Here is a 12728-nt window from a genome sequence, read left to right as displayed (position 1 = left end):
CGACGTATTGGCTACACATTGCTTGAAATCAAAGTATTTGATGATTGTAGATCCACGTACGAGAAATCTCTTAAATTCTGTGACATGACTACCGTACGAGTCAAAATAATCTTCGTGGTAAGGTATTTCAGACAGAAAGTGGCCCAATGCGTTCCACCCGCGAACATCAACGGTGTTTGATACGAGCGATGTGTATTATTCCGAAGCACTGTCCGTGAATGCCAGTTTGAACTCAATCACAAGATTAAGTGTGAGCGCATAGGATTATTTATAAATCGTTTGTCATAAGTGTTCCTAATGTGAAATAGACCTCCCACGTAGATGATAAACAACAGATGTTGGTGTATTTGTATATTCATGTTATCTAAAACATGAACACTCGCAAACAGCCTGAGGGATAGGGTTTCAAGTTGAAAGCATTACCCCTATACCTGCGTGTATGGGATAATGATAACAGGACGGGAAACACGGGGTCAACTTGATTCGGTCAACGTGAATCAGTATGGTTCTTGTCCATCACCAATTCACTTTTCTGAAAAGGCACACCCCCACAGAGTGTAATGGCATTCCACAGCTACCATCCAAGTGCTACAATTGATTTACTCAGTAGCGTTAATTTGGATTAGCGTTAATTTGGATTAGCGCTTCCTTCTCATCACTTTTCTCATCACAGTGACGTCTTGCGTAGTTATATAGTGTCTTCACATACGCGCTAAAGATTCCTGACCTGACACCATTCAGTTACTCTGATCGTTTTTGTATCATTTTTGAAGGTTTATTTTACAACGACTGGAAAACCGACTGAAAATTCTAGAAGAGGCAAGAACGAACGTTACATTTGAATGGTCAAATGACAAGGGGCTGACCCCGCTTGAATGCGCAACAGAATGTATTAAATACAACCATATTCAATATTTCGCTTTTTTAGTGTTGACCCATTTAAACGACAGAACCAGTCTCGAAACACTGAAAGCCATAGCGGATGCTTCAAAAAACGAATTTCTCTTCCAATGGCTCGAAACCAAATTAAATGAAGCACTATGATTCTTCACAAATTACGATGACATCCTTCACAGCCTGGCAAAAGAAATCACTCAACTAACCTCACCACCAGATTCGAATTTCCACGATCAACGATCAACGACGAAAAAAATTAACCATTGAGGTAACAGGCTTCGCTACAGAGAAACAATGGAAGTTACTAGCTCGCCAAATTGAATACTTTGAAACGGGACATCTAGCCGATCATCATCGAGACATCGACTCAGAGACTGTACGCCTCAGCAAAACAACCGATTGATGAATTCGTGGACTCAAATTCTAACAAGAACAATTCTGACATAATACTTAAACTACGCTCCTTGCAAGAACATGTGGACATGAACACGACATTTCTACCCACACGATGAAGGACATAATTTTAGTATATCTGTTAATTACTTTACGATTGGAAACTGTCGATAGAACACATTTTTATGAATGAATTGGTTTTCCGATTTGAAAATCATTGAGTAGGTATTCATGCATTAATTAATTAATAATGATCAGTCCATTGAATTTGTGTCTCACCCCAAAAAAAAAATCAGAACAGCATTACTAGACATCTCCATATTATCCAAATTTCGAAATTATACATATTTTAATATTAAATTTACTATTTTTTTACCATCAAACTACTGAATCACTGTACATATAATATACTATACGTATACCATTGACAAATTCAGACTCCGCTTATAAATTATACTCGATTATGTTTTTACCAATCATTACCCCGCCCATCATTCATGATTCGATTGACCACGTTCTGAATAATTCGTACACACAGATAAACGGATTTTTGCGATATACATGACTTCTTGTTTTCACTCCAAAACTTACTGCTTATTTGATCCCTCAATCAAAAGCTGTTTTACTTGGGATTGACCAAGAGTGTATTTCCACGTTAAACTGATGTGACGACATGTCGGTCATCAACGATTTCATAAAGGGTGACTGTCGAAAAGTGGGACACCAATAATTTAAAATAATTAGTTATACTGGAGAGAATAGATGACATTGTTTAATATTATAGAGATGTTGCGTAGTTCGTTCTTTGACGGTAAGCACGTACGCATACCATACACGTTGTATGCTAATTCATGTTAAATACAATGCGCTAAGTTTTTATTATTCCCAAGATGTACAGAGAGCACTCGCTTATCCATTAGACAGATTCCACTATACAATTACATGTATAATATCCTGACCGCATTGTTTACACTCTCGTAAATCGACTGTTTGACGTGACTGGGGCACCGGTGGACGAGGAATGCGTGCGTGCACATTACATTTCGTCAACACTTTCATTCATAATAGTATCACTTGCAATATGGCGTAATATCAATTGCCGATCTTCAAAATACTGTATGTATGTATGCACGTTGTAGTTCGAATGATTATATATTTCTTTTATTTTGCCATTTTTGTCGATTCTTTCATTATGAACAGTGTTGACTTGCTCTCGAAATAAATACTTTTACACCGATGTTACCGTTTGTAATGTTTATAAGTGTATACGTGAAAGATATTCGCCTTTGAAATAATAATTGAAGACACAACTATATAGTCTTCAAATCAGCTGGGTGTTATTATTGAAGTAACGCACGACGCGTGATATTGTTGTAATGGGGTCTGATCGCGTTCCATAACTCCTGAATAATGCCATGAATCAAATTGTCCTAACAACATGGTAAACACGGGTCAGCAATAAGTAGCTATTTTATCGGTGAGGAAAGATCTGCTTCTTGATTGCGATTATGATTATGTCTAATATAATGTATAATAATCTATTACTCTACGTACACAACTTGAAGTGGGCTTTTCAATTCAACTCACTGCGGCCGTACACAACATGGCTAGTTCCCCCTTCGAAAGAGTGCGTGCGTGTGTTGCAACGCTATCTGTGACCACTGAGCTTTTCAAATATTTACAAAGCACGATGTGATAACTGAGGTGGTAAACTGACCATGATGTCAATATCCAACCATCTAATTTGCACAATAACAATTAAAATTGAAACCGTTTTCATGCGTGGGATCTTGGTTGGAAATACAACGAAGTAACAAAAAACCAGCAAAGTGTAACAATAATAAAATCACAAACAAGTGAATGTAAAGCAAAACAAAAAGAAAATATTTGGTGTTTGGTTTAGGCATTTGGCATTTTAGGATTTTTTTTTCTTATCGTGCCCTGAATCAGATGTGGACGAATGTTCCTAGCTCAATGATTGTTTTGTCATTTTAACTTTTTAGTATACCTGTTAGGTGTTCATCATCTGTCCTAAAGTTGATTTTATTGTATTTAATATTTTAATCATGATTTTTTTTTGTTTCTTATTGTATAGATTACAATTGAGAAGATATTTTTTTTCGTTCTCAATTTTCTAGTTGTCACAAACTGAGCAAATTCAGTCTTCAGCTATAAGATTATATACAATAAAGTAACAAAAATAAGCAATGTGTAACAATAATAAAATCACAAACATTTGAATGTAAAGAAAAACAAAATTATTTTGTGGTTGGTTTAGGCATCTGGTATTTTAGTTTTTTTCTTGTCGTAACCTGAAACAGATGTAGACGAATTTTCCTAGCTCAATGATTATTTTGTCATTTTAACTTCTTAGTATATCTGTTAGGTGTTCATCGTCCGTCCTAAAGTTGATTTTATTGTATTTAATATTTTAATCATGATTATTTCGTTCCTCCAAGTATAGATTACAATTGAGAAGTTGTTTTTCGTTCTCAATTTTCTAGTTGTCACAAACTGGGCAAATTTAGTCTTCAGCTATAAAGTTATTATATCTACCCCCTTTCCATTTGAAGGGTATGAGCCTTTATTCCGAGTTTCGCCTTAGCGCAGCACTATGTTTTAGATTTTTTATTGTGGTGAGATATTTTTTATATGCAAATTCTGTTTTAATTTTCTGTAGGTTCGTAACTTGTTTTTATGATGTGTACTTTTATTTGCATCATGTAATGTTTCTGTGCTATGAATTTCTAAAGGATTGTTCGAATTACCTGTCAATGTTTCAATGATTTTCTTTTTTGTCATCCTGAGATTTATGTGTATTCCAAAATATTTTTTTCCATAGTCAAATTGTCTAAAATCTGATTCATGTCTTTTACAAGGATATTTTCTCAACTCTAACAGGCTTGCCAAATTTCTTGGTTTGCTATTTACTTTGATTCATGTCTTTTACCCAGTTGTCTTTTCCCTTTTCGTCAATATGTATTCCAAGTTTGTGAGCTTCGTGAACTAGCGAGTTCGAGTTAGAATTATTTATTTTGATCCAATATTTCAATCTAGTTGCTATGGGGGAGGATATTTTCCCAACTCTAGCAGGCTAGCGAAATTTCTTGCTTTGCTATTTAATTTTAGAAGGTATTTGCAGTAATGTATTTTCATTTTTTTCCATTGGTCTTTTGATTGGAAAAACAAAACAAAAACAAAATGTATACTTTCTATATACTCAATTTCAATTACTCAGTTTTTAATCTATTCTTTTTGATTATTTACTCATTAGTAGATTTCCCCTTCTTTGTGTAATAAACTCCGTTAGTTTTCAAAATGACGTGTATTTATTAGAGTGTGCGTGTGTGTGTGTGTGTGTGTGTGTGTGTGTGTGTGTGTGTGTGTGTGTGAGCGCCCTCTACGATGCATTCTGAAAATCTTTCGTCCACGCCTGTCCAATTAAAAATAATTAAAACATCCAATTAAAATAAAAGGATGGTAATTTATGCACGCCTGTCCAATTAAAAAATAATTAAAACATCCAATTAAAAAATAATAAAAAAAAAATTGATGGTAATTTATGCAAATGTATTCACGATGACCTCGACACGACCTCGTATTCACATCAATTTTATGTATGCAAATGTATTCACAATATCCCATTGTGACGTCATCCTCATTTAAATGAACTCTTCACACCCATTTATGCTAATTTATGCACGAAATCCTATTGTGACGTCATCATTTACGCTAATCTATGCTTACATCCATTTATGCTAATTTATGTACGAAATCTTATTGTGACGTCATCATTTATGCTAATATATGCTTCCAAGTATGACGTCATCGCATCCCAATATGAACAACGCCCTCATGGTCGTACCGAGGTGGAAGCATATATTAGCATAAATGATGACGTCACAATAAGATTTCGTACATAAATTAGCATAAATGGATGTAAGCATAGATTAGCGTAAATGATGACGTCACAATAGGATTTCGTGCATAAATTAGCATAAATGGGTGTGAAGAGTTCATTTAAATGAGGATGACGTCACAATGGGATATTGTGAATACATTTGCATACATAAAATTGATGTGAATACGAGGTCGTGTCGAGGTCATCGTGAATACATTTGCATAAATTACCATCAATTTTTTTTTTATTATTTTTTAATTGGATGTTTTAATTATTTTTTAATTGGACAGGCGTGCATAAATTACCATCCTTTTATTTTAATTGGATGTTTTAATTATTTTTAATTGGACAGGCGTGGACGAAAGATTTTCAGAATGCATCGTAGAGGGCGCTCACACACACACACACACACACACACACACACACACACACACACGCACACTCTAATAAATACACGTCATTTTGAAAACTAACGGAGTTTATTACACAAAGAAGGGGAAATCTACTAATGAGTAAATAATCAAAAAGAATAGATTAAAAACTGAGTAATTGAAATTGAGTATATAGAAAGTATACATTTTGTTTTTGTTTTGTTTTTCCAATCAAAAGACCAATGGAAAAAAATGAAAATACATTACTGCAAATACCTTCTAAAATTAAATAGCAAAGCAAGAAATTTCGCTAGCCTGCTAGAGTTGGGAAAATATCCTCCCCCATAGCAACTAGATTGAAATATTGGATCAAAATAAATAATTCTAACTCGAACTCGCTAGTTCACGAAGCTCACAAACTTGGAATACATATTGACGAAAAGGGAAAAGACAACTGGGTAAAAGACATGAATCAAAGTAAATAGCAAACCAAGAAATTTGGCAAGCCTGTTAGAGTTGAGAAAATATCCTTGTAAAAGACATGAATCAGATTTTAGACAATTTGACTATGGAAAAAAATATTTTGGAATACACATAAATCTCAGGATGACAAAAAAGAAAATCATTGAAACATTGACAGGTAATTCGAACAATCCTTTAGAAATTCATAGCACAGAAACATTACATGATGCAAATAAAAGTACACATCATAAAAACAAGTTACGAACCTACAGAAAATTAAAACAGAATTTGCATATAAAAAATATCTCACCACAATAAAAAATCTAAAACATAGTGCTGCGCTAAGGCGAAACTCGGAATAAAGGCTCATACCCTTCAAATGGAAAGGGGGTAGATATAATAACTTTATAGCTGAAGACTAAATTTGCCCAGTTTGTGACAACTAGAAAATTGAGAACGAAAAACAACTTCTCAATTGTAATCTATACTTGGAGGAACGAAATAATCATGATTAAAATATTAAATACAATAAAATCAACTTTAGGACGGACGATGAACACCTAACAGATATACTAAGAAGTTAAAATGACAAAATAATCATTGAGCTAGGAAAATTCGTCTACATCTGTTTCAGGTTACGACAAGAAAAAAACTAAAATACCAGATGCCTAAACCAACCACAAAATAATTTTGTTTTTCTTTACATTCAAATGTTTGTGATTTTATTATTGTTACACATTGCTTATTTTTGTTACTTTATTGTATATAATCTTATAGCTGAAGACTGAATTTGCTCAGTTTGTGACAACTAGAAAATTGAGAACGAAAAAAAATATCTTCTCAATTGTAATCTATACAATAAGAAACAAAAAAAAATCATGATTAAAATATTAAATACAATAAAATCAACTTTAGGACAGATGATGAACACCTAACAGGTATACTAAAAAGTTAAAATGACAAAACAATCATTGAGCTAGGAACATTCGTCCACATCTGATTCAGGGCACGATAAGAAAAAAAAATCCTAAAATGCCAAATGCCTAAACCAAACACCAAATATTTTCTTTTTGTTTTGCTTTACATTCACTTGTTTGTGATTTTATTATTGTTACACTTTGCTGGTTTTTTGTTACTTCGTTGTATTTCCAACCAAGATCCCACGCATGAAAACGGTTTCAATTTTAATTGTTATTGTGCAAATTAGATGGTTGGATATTGACATCATGGTCAGTTTACCACCTCAGTTATCACATCGTGCTTTGTAAATATTTGAAAAGCTCAGTGGTCACAGATAGCGTTGCAACACACGCACGCACTCTTTCGAAGGGGGAACTAGCCATGTTGTGTACGGCCGCAGTGAGTTGAATTGAAAAGCCCACTTCAAGTTGTGTACGTAGAGTAATAGATTATTATACATTATATTAGACATAATCATAATCGCAATCAAGAAGCAGATCTTTCCTCACCGATAAAATAGCTACTTATTGCTGACCCGTGTTTACCATGTTGTTAGGACAATTTGATTCATGGCATTATTCAGGAGTTATGGAACGCGATCAGACCCCATTACAACAATATCACGCGTCGTGCGTTACTTCAATAATAACACCCAGCTGATTTGAAGACTATATAGTTGTGTCTTCAATTATTATTTCAAAGGCGAATATCTTTCACGTATACACTTATAAACATTACAAACGGTAACATCGGTGTAAAAGTATTTATTTCGAGAGCAAGTCAACACTGTTCATAATGAAAGAATCGACAAAAATGGCAAAATAAAAGAAATATATAATCATTCGAACTACAACGTGCATACATACATACAGTATTTTGAAGATCGGCAATTGATATTACGCCATATTGCAAGTGATACTATTATGAATGAAAGTGTTGACGAAATGTAATGTGCACGCACGCATTCCTCGTCCACCGGTGCCCCAGTCACGTCAAACAGTCGATTTACGAGAGTGTAAACAATGCGGTCAGGATATTATACATGTAATTGTATAGTGGAATCTGTCTAATGGATAAGCGAGTGCTCTCTGTACATCTTGGGAATAATAAAAACTTAGCGCATTGTATTTAACATGAATTAGCATACAACGTGTATGGTATGCGTACGTGCTTACCGTCAAAGAACGAACTACGCAACATCTCTATAATATTAAACAATGTCATCTATTCTCTCCAGTATAACTAATTATTTTAAATTATTGGTGTCCCACTTTTCGACAGTCACCCTTTATGAAATCGTTGATGACCGACATGTCGTCACATCAGTTTAACGTGGAAATACACTCTTGGTCAATCCCAAGTAAAACAGCTTTTGATTGAGGGATCAAATAAGCAGTAAGTTTTGGAGTGAAAACAAGAAGTCATGTATATCGCAAAAATCCGTTTATCTGTGTGTACGAATTATTCAGAACGTGGTCAATCGAATCATGAATGATGGGCGGGGTAATGATTGGTAAAAACATAATCGAGTATAATTTATAAGCGGAGTCTGAATTTGTCAATGGTATACGTATAGTATATTATATGTACAGTGATTCAGTAGTTTGATGGTAAAAAAATAGTAAATTTAATATTAAAATATGTATAATTTCGAAATTTGGATAATATGGAGATGTCTAGTAATGCTGTTCTGATTTTTTTTTGGGGGTGAGACACAAATTCAATGGACTGATCATTATTAATTAATTAATGCATGAATACCTACTCAATGATTTTCAAATCGGAAAACCAATTCATTCATAAAAATGTGTTCTATCGACAGTTTCCAATCGTAAAGTAATTAACAGATATACTAAAATTATGTCCTTCATCTTGTGGGTAGAAATGTCGTGTTCATGTCCACATGTTCTTGCAAGGAGCGTAGTTTAAGTATTATGTCAGAATTGTTCTTGTTAGAATTTGAGTCCACGAATTCATCAATCGGTTGTTTTGCTGAGGCGTACAGTCTCTGAGTCGATGTCTCGATGATGATCGGCTAGATGTCCCGTTTCAAAGTATTCAATTTGGCGAGCTAGTAACTTCCATTGTTTCTCTGTAGCGAAGCCTGTTACCTCAATGGTTAATTTTTTTCGTCGTTGATCGTTGATCGTGGAAATTCGAATCTGGTGGTGAGGTTAGTTGAGTGATTTCTTTTGCCAGGCTGTGAAGGATGTCATCGTAATTTGTGAAGAATCATAGTGCTTCATTTAATTTGGTTTCGAGCCATTGGAAGAGAAATTCGTTTTTTGAAGCATCCGCTATGGCTTTCAGTGTTTCGAGACTGGTTCTGTCGTTTAAATGGGTCAACACTAAAAAAGCGAAATATTGAATATGGTTGTATTTAATACATTCTGTTGCGCATTCAAGCGGGGTCAGCCCCTTGTCATTTGACCATTCAAATGTAACGTTCGTTCTTGCCTCTTCTAGAATTTTCAGTCGGTTTTCCAGTCGTTGTAAAATAAACCTTCAAAAATGATACAAAAACGATCAGAGTAACTGAATGGTGTCAGGTCAGGAATCTTTAGCGCGTATGTGAAGACACTATATAACTACGCAAGACGTCACTGTGATGAGAAAAGTGATGAGAAGGAAGCGCTAATCCAAATTAACGCTAATCCAAATTAACGCTACTGAGTAAATCAATTGTAGCACTTGGATGGTAGCTGTGGAATGCCATTACACTCTGTGGGGGTGTGCCTTTTCAGAAAAGTGAATTGGTGATGGACAAGAACCATACTGATTCACGTTGACCGAATCAAGTTGACCCCGTGTTTCCCGTCCTGTTATCATTATCCCATACACGCAGGTATAGGGGTAATGCTTTCAACTTGAAACCCTATCCCTCAGGCTGTTTGCGAGTGTTCATGTTTTAGATAACATGAATATACAAATACACCAACATCTGTTGTTTATCATCTACGTGGGAGGTCTATTTCACATTAGGAACACTTATGACAAACGATTTATAAATAATCCTATGCGCTCACACTTAATCTTGTGATTGAGTTCAAACTGGCATTCACGGACAGTGCTTCGGAATAATACACATCGCTCGTATCAAACACCGTTGATGTTCGCGGGTGGAACGCATTGGGCCACTTTCTGTCTGAAATACCTTACCACGAAGATTATTTTGACTCGTACGGTAGTCATGTCACAGAATTTAAGAGATTTCTCGTACGTGGATCTACAATCATCAAATACTTTGATTTCAAGCAATGTGTAGCCAATACGTCGTGTATGACTCGTTGTGTAGATATCCATGAGATGACCTTTCACAGAAGGTCAAACTTGGTCTACCGCCTTTGAATCTTCGGCAAGAAGGCGAGGACATATCTTCTTCGCCAAGGGAAAAACGAAAATCGCTACGTTACACCGTAAACTCATTCCGTGTGATGATTATGTATGTCAAACGTTATTCTGTGAAACGATCACGTAATTATATATTTTAACTCATCGTAGCGTAGTCCACCATTTTTGAAAAAAACAAACTGTACGTCGATCAACCGATTTTGCATACTTTGCATTTTAGCGGGGTTTATTACCGCAGTTTTATGGGGTGACTATTGGTTTTTAATATTATTCTCTCTCTCTCTCTTTTTTTCTTCTACGACAGATGAGCGATTCTGATTGGAACGATGGAATAAAAAAAATGTACAGACTGCTTGACTCATTGAAAGGATGTAAGAAATGTAAAAATGAACATGTATATATAGAATGAATTATTATTTATTGTTCACTGTTTACTATTATTGACGTTTCCCTTTTATGTGTTTTTAATCGAATCGTTTATGTACTCGTATTTTTTCGTGTCGTTAAAAATAATTTACTCAAACAAAACAAAGCAAATATGAGGTAAGAAAATATAAACGATGAACAACATATGTATATATAAAATGAATTATTTTTATTGTTCACTGTTTACTGTATAATTATTGACTTTTCACTCTTCCGTGTATTTAATCGAATCGTTTATGTACTCGTATTTCTCGTGACGTGAAAAATGAATTTAACCACGCCGCACATTTACATGTATTTTTCGAGGTGTTAAGAAATATTTAATCATGCTAAACATTTATACGCTACGCAACTATTTTCCTTACTCACATCGTATGTTTTTTTCGTGGCGTTAAAAAAAAATACTCAACCACGCCATGAATGTATACTCCATGTCAATATTTCATTCTTGTTTACTTTTTTTGTGCAATAAACTCCCTGCTGATCTGCACTGGCTCGGAAGATGAATTCTGATTGGCTAAAAAAACAAAAGACTTGTGGCGTTGAATGCACGTTCATTCTCAGTAATGTTATGCAAATTAGAAATTCAAACTAGCTAAACATTTACAACCTTCCGAGCCAGTGCAGATTAGCCCTAAACTCCGTTAGTTTTCAAAAATGCCGTGTATTTATTAGTGTGTGTGTGAGAGAGAGCGCCCTCTATGACACATTCTGAAAAATCTTTCGTCCACGCCTGTCCAATTAAAAATAATTAAAAATAATTAAAAATAATTAAAAAAAAATAATTAAAAAAATGATGGTAATTTATGCAAATGTATTCACGATGACCTCGACACGACCTCGTATTCACATCAATTTTATGTATGCAAATGTATTCACAATATCCCATTGTGACGTCATCCTCATGAAAAATCTTTCGTCCACGCCTGTCCAATTAAAAAATAATTAAAAAATAATTAAAAATAATTAAAAAAAATAATTAAAAAAATTGATGGTAATTTATGCAAATGTATTAAAATATCCCATTGTGACGTCATCCTCATTCAAATTATCCCCTTTACGGCCATGGACGCTCATTTATGCTAATTTATGCACGAATTCCCATTGTGACGTCATTATTTATGCTAAGCTATGCACGGCCTCCCATTGTGACGTCATCCCTCCCCGTATGACGTCATCGCATCCGAGTATGAACAGCGCCCTCATGGTCGTACCTATAATACGACCTTAACTACTATTGTGCGTGTCTGTTTTAAGAACAGTATTTCACAAAACTTATGAAAAGCGAAACACGTTTAACTGAATACGATGTCATATGTGTATTTCCATGGGATCTGTGCTAAAAACAACCGTAAAAACGCAGCTTCTGACACATAAATGCCCCGTAGCATATGTGTATATATTTTCATACTACGTATATACTAATATGTGAACAGTCTCAAATACAGAGATATAACATAACATTGCCACAAAAAATGATGAGATTACCGAATTTGCTATAGCGTTCGCGAGTTTCTACAGCGTTCACTCAAAATTAAGTTCGATAGATCCGATTCGATGATCCTTAAAATGAAGTTCGATAGATTAACGATTGACCCTTCACCCTAAGGAATTATATGTTTTCACACACTCCACACAGAGGGCGTTTGCTCCTAGCATGTTTCATACACACGTGTGGAGAAGGATGTTTTTCCGCCGGCGTGTGTGGGTGTGCTGCGGGTGTACTCACCTGGATTATGGGTGGGAATATTCCGCAACCAGTTAAAAAGATAGACTCAAAAGATCGAGTTGAAGGCGATTTTGAGCTTAACAAATTTTGTTTTCATTTTAAAAATGACCTAAATTTTTCTAAAAGGGTCGAAAATCATAAAATGTGGGGTCAAACCGCGAAAATGAGGACAAGGCAGCACCGCATAGCCGTATATTCCAAATATGAAAATAGCCCCCTATGTTCAAACATAGTTTTT

The sequence above is a fragment of the Saccoglossus kowalevskii genome, chromosome 19, assembly GCF_978046115.1.
Source record: "Saccoglossus kowalevskii chromosome 19, keSacKowa6.1, whole genome shotgun sequence".
Classification (NCBI taxonomy): Eukaryota; Metazoa; Hemichordata; class Enteropneusta; family Harrimaniidae; genus Saccoglossus; species Saccoglossus kowalevskii.
The sequence above is the reverse complement of the archived record's forward strand: the minus strand, read 5'-3'. Positions refer to the sequence as shown.